Source organism: Neopsephotus bourkii, unplaced genomic scaffold, assembly GCF_033783945.1.
Source record: "Neopsephotus bourkii isolate Nb327-2 ecotype Australia unplaced genomic scaffold, CSIRO-AGI_Nbou_v1 NB_718, whole genome shotgun sequence".
NCBI classification, from domain to species: Eukaryota; Metazoa; Chordata; class Aves; order Psittaciformes; family Psittacidae; genus Neopsephotus; species Neopsephotus bourkii.
Genome location: NW_026901217.1, coordinates 1,533,486 through 1,539,485, shown reverse-complemented (window position 1 = coordinate 1,539,485; position 6,000 = coordinate 1,533,486).

The window sequence follows — 6,000 nt, the reverse complement described above, 5'->3', positions numbered from 1 at the left end:
GCAATTAGAGAAAATTTATGCTTCCTGAAGAAATATTTTGTAGTTTAAAAAATACACATACACACATATATCCCTCTGAATATTTTGCAGTCTGAGAGAGGAAAGTACTCACTGGCTTGTCAGTTTAGGAGCTGATGCTTTCACTTGGTATTGCACTGGTCAGAAAAAGACTGTTCTGTTCTAGGATTTACAGAAATATGGCTACCCAGCAAAGACTAAACACAAGCTCTGAGAAAAAATACTTGGACAACTGAAATTAATATGATGAATTGAATATATTTCCCTACTTTCTATCTCATACTATGAAATGGAAATGCTTGTTTTGCTGGGTGATGTTTATCCACTAAAAATATCAACTGACAGAAACTTTATAAAATATGGTATATTTGTATGAAGGTTGAGAGTGAGCTGAGTAATTGAGTGATGAGTATCATGATGGGGGACATAATGACTTATTTCTACCCATAGGTGACATCATGCATTAATTTTGCAGAATTATTCAGGTCTTGAAATGAGGCAGGGGAACAATCCTGATGTCTCTCAAAGGACAAGGTATGGTAGAAGCTGGGAGAAAGACAGCTGATAGAAATAGAACTTAAATGTTTACAAAACGTGTCAAGCACTGTAGGCTCTAGTTAGTGAACCTAGAAGAAACATACAAATCCCCAGAATGAAAGTTTAAGATGGATGGAAGAAAGATGTGCAGTTAAACGTAAGTGAGGAAGACAGTGTGTCACTGCACTGCAATGAGACCACTTCAGATTTTAATAAATAAGTGAAAATCTCTATAAACGACGAGCTTCCACTATTTCCAGTTGTAGGTGATACTGATTTCTACAGACAATAAGCATAGATGTCATGCAGTCATCAAGATGTGGTACCTTTTAGGCTGTATCTAAACTGGGAACTTTTCTGTACAGCTCAGTTGGGCAAGTCCTGAGACCAGTGCACATCTCAGCACAAATTTGACAAGCTGTTCCAGCTGACAGCTAGAGTCACCTGGAAACAACTTTCCACAGAGCAGCATATCTGGACCACAGATCACCCCAGCAACTCACCCACTTCATATGTAGAGACAGCACTGACTAATCCTGCTGTGGGACACTGACAGCCAGAATCCTATGAAGCAGACAAAGCAGGATTAGGAGGTAACTCAGTTATTGTAAGCACATGGACATCGGAATATCAAGGTGGGGGAGCCCAAGTGGGTACTACCTGGGGAGGTAAACTTCTCAATTATTCCACATGCACAACTGAGCATTCCTACTCCAATAGCCAGGATGCACGGAGATGTCACCTAATGGGTTCAAAAGTTCAGTCTGCATCATTTATATGCTAATCTGTTTGATTTTGCTTGCTTTTATTAATTCACTTATTTTAAAAATCACAGTATTCTGAACAAGTTAAAAAAGTAGCTTCACAGGTGAGGGTGACTATGAACTGCCTACTAACCAGAAAAAAACCATTGAATTTACAAGAGCAAGAATTCTGCAGGAACCCAGGAAACACCTGCAGGTTAGCTTACTGGCTAGCTAAAGAAATGCAGAGCACAGCCGAGATGAAGTAGGGATGGAGAAGGTGTCTGATGTCTATAAGGCCTGGGCAGCAGAGCTCCCAGCTTCAAAGCCTGTCCCACCCAAGCGTAACAACATGTGGCGACATGAGGAGCAGAAACAGAAGGGAAAAAAGGTGGGACAAGCGTAAAAGAATAGAAATCACAGGGCTTCCTTTGCCGTGCATGAAGACTGATGAATGAGAGGAAAATAATTTTCTTCCTAATGGTTTGTAAAATATGAAAAGGTCTTGAATCTGAAACTGCATAGCTGCTGCTTATATAAGGGTACGTCTGTGTACATGGGGGTATACATACACATCTAGTTTTGGATTTGTAATGACAGGTTGTTCAGCTAATGGTGAGGACTACAATGTTAAGACCATATTTGGAAAAAGAATGATTTTTACATTTCTTTTGCAATCCTTGATATTTTTTAGTTCAGAAATTTTTATGAAAATTGATTTCTTTTTATAAATACAGAAACAAAACACTGAAATGAGAAAACTTTATTCCTACTGAAATGAGAACCTTACAGCTAGCCATAGAATCACTGCTGCCACAAATACACACTATCACCACAAGAAGGGAATCTGGTCTGCTATGTAGCTCCCAGAACTGCTCTCAGCCAAACACACAGAAACGTGTAATTTTAAGCCTATGCTTAGCCCTTTCCTGAACTGAGGCCTAAAATACTCCTCCTTTCCAGGCTAGTACAATTATTGGATTAGATGCATGGAAAGTGAACAGCACAAGGGAGCATGCCTATTCTAAGGGAGAGATTCTTTTAGACTTTCTACACATGCTATATTTTTCTCTGTCCATTCCTGCTTCATTGATATTAATCAAAGCTTGTGTATTCAAGACATTTATAATACTGAATCACATTACTCAGTGGCTCTAATTATGTTATTTCTTGAATTCTAAATGGACTCTCAGCATTACTCATTTTACCAGGTCTAAATAAGAATATGATTCATCATTTACAGAAAGCAAATTACATAAGTTACAAGGTTTCACAACTGAGCACACTGTCTGCATTGAAGCTACAAATAGGAATAGAAATAGAGAGGATTTTCTATCCTTAGTTTGAAATTAAACTTAGACTACTGTATCAATCATGTGAGCTCTGGCTGAAAGGAGAAAACATACATCCCATGTTTTAGATGTTCCAAACTAATAATAGACCAGACTGGTTTTCAAAGAAAGACACAGCTGTGCTTAGGAAGGGTGTGAATCCCAAGTACAACTGCTGCAAATAAAAGCTTTGTTTCTTTTTTTTTTTTCATTTGGATTCCTCATGAGGAACATTTACTCCATATGTAGTAGATGTAATGGTTTTGCAATGCTAATGAAAAGTGTTAGCTACAGGCAGATTGTACAGCATTAAAACTCCAGTACATTTAGCAGCGCGCTGTGGTCTACAGATGTGACTCCAATAACAGAAAGTGAGCTCATCCTTAGTGTGGAAGATTATTCATTAGGGAGAGAATAATGTAAGTGATATGATCATTACATCACCTTTTCCTGTACATTATTCTCACTGCAGCTGACAGGGAAAACATTTCTCAGTTTTAAGTTACATTCTTTCCAAATTTTGCAGAGTCTAGATAAAAGTGGCATTTGAAAGTATATGTATTTTAAGTTACATTCGATAACTAAAAGAAGAGCTAATGCTGCAGTGTTGAATTACTTATTCAGTATCTGTTTTCTTAAAAGTTACTCCATAGTATTACATCCTACATCTACTAGCACTAGCTATTTTAAACAATATTTTGAATCTATATAACCCCAGATTCACAGACTTTTGACTGAAAGAAAAGAACAATCCGATTAGTATAAAGAGGTGTTCATATTAAACTCAAAAGAAAATTGCCAGAAGTTGGGAAATCTATATTCAGATTACAGCAATAACATATTTCAGTGAGGGTGGAGTCAATGAAGTAGTATGAAAAAAAGACTTCTTGGCTTTTTCTGGGTTTTTGGTAACAAGGGTTTATATTCCTGTATTCAAGGATGAGGAGAAAGCCACATTCATTATGATTAGGGTGGAATTTATCATGACAAAATGTATTTACTGATACTACAGTGTAAGAGAGGAAATAATGTAAACCAACAGCAGAAGCCCTCCTAATTTTGAGACTGTGGCATTCATAGTTTCTAAATTATGCATATTTTGGTCTTACTTTCCCGTATCAGACTGCTGTTCCACAATGTTCTCAGCACCTGCCATCAGAATGAGAATTATTACCAACAGTATGTAAAAGCCTTCGCCTAGACTAGATTAGTACAGACAACACATTTGTATATCATGGCCTAGTTTTCCATACTAAGTTTCCACTAAATAAGGATGTTGTGAGGATGTGGAATGCTTATGTTCAAATCTTGTGTAGCATTTTTAGAACTAAATTTAGCAAAAAGAAATGCCAGTTTCAAAATGTAAACAGTAGTCCTATTTGTGTTGCAGACATTCTTTGGACAATTACTGCAATCAGTTTTTAAACTAAACCCATTTGCTCCATTTAATGTATTTTATTGACTACTGAGCTGTAGAACAGACTTTCCCTTCAGTTCTGCTGCTTTCACTGCCATACACCTCTTTGCATAATCCCTTGCCGCTGTCACTGTTAAAAGAAATGTTTGAATCATACAGGAGTGCAAATGATCCAAGTATTTTAAGGGAATCATCACAGAATATTTATCCTGGGTTTGTCTTCTTTGCTATGGTGTCTACCTCATGCACTTGTCTTCACAAGGATATCCTGCTGTTGTGTGCACCGAGCTGGTTTATTACATGTGGTTCTACTTTTGCACTGTGTTGGTTTTCCTGCCTAAATATTTACCAAACAGTGCAGTGTCAGTCACCATGCAGCGTAAATGCTACAACATCAATAGGCAAGTATCTTAAATACAATTAAATGAAATTCTGGAAACCTGCTCATAAATATAAAATTCCTTTTCTTCTCATTCCGATGGTTCCAAGATGTGAATAGAATAGCAAATGTTTTCTCTTTCTTAAACTCTCACCATGTGTGAGAACTATGATTAATAAGTTGTCTTTAAATGTAAATTTTATTGGTCTAAAGCATGATGATGCTCTAAGAGTCTGCATTTCATGAATGCAGGCACACCTGCAGACCAGTAGTCTCAGAAAATGGTTTGGAGGGACCAAGCCGATTCAGTTAGCTGTGCAATAAAGCCAGTCTGGTTTCCTCAATTAGATCAGGTTGCCTGGCCTTGAATGTCTCCACGGATGTGACATCTGCTACCAGTTCCAGTATTTTATCACCCTGATTGTAAAGAACGTCTTCCTCACATCCAGCCTGAATCTCCCTTCTTGTAGTTTAAAACCATTGCCCCTCAGCCTATTGCAACAGCCCCTGCTAAAAACTCTAAAGTTGGTAAAAGTAGCATATGAAATGTTACTGGTTAAAAAAAGATTGTTATGTATGGTGGCAGAAGCTTCTAGGTGCCAGTACTGTTATGTCATTAGCAGTGTGGTGGCTGAGGGCTGGTGTGGTATGGACAAGTTTCTTTCAAATGAAGGGTTATGCTTTGCCAACTTACAAACTTGTGTGGGAACACAAGGTAACTTAGAAAACTTTGTAGTGTAGATGAGGCCTGGGGAAATGAGGCTTTCTGGTTCCAAGGACACTTCTCACACTAACAAAGCTAGCTAAGTGCTTCCAACTCCCTTTCCTCACCGCTGATCATTTCCACGCCTGTGCTTACACCCCGTTTGTTTTAATGTGATTCTCTGTGTAGCTGAATAACAAACCAGAACAGAGAGCTGATCTAACCTCAAAAGCACTCCTCCTCCCTCCCCTTTTTTTCTATTTTTGAGGATATGCTGTTGAGAACAAAACATCCACAGAACCAAGACCTGCAAAACAAGGGGCCAGATCTTTAATAACATTGAAGCCAAAAACAAAAAAAAAGAGATACCTAATTAAATCTGGGAATCTGAGCTTGTATGACTTGTTTAGAATTGTGAGAATCCCATCCTCCAATTCTGCCAGGTTTCACCAGATTCTCAGATTCTGCCAGGTTCTTCTCTGGCACCCTAAAACTCAGTTTATCTTTTCTCATTTAGTAAATGAATGATACTTTAATCTGTTGTTTTCTAGATGCTGAAGTTTCACAAATTTTATTTCAATATAATTTTAATATTTCACAAATTTCATTTCAATAGAAGTACTAAAATGTTGACTTAAGTCCTTGCTGAGGGATATGTAAATACAATAATATACCAAATATATTTGCATTAAAGATCTGATTGAATTAACTGTCAACACAGTTTCTACACAGACAGCTTGTCATGGCTTCCTTTGCATCCTGACAACCTCCATTTTTGATAGAGAGATTTAAAAGGTTTTCTCCCTTCCCCTAGGATTAAGGATGGTGAAGAGCACTAATTAGCCACCTGCTCCCATAGCACAGTGCTAGTG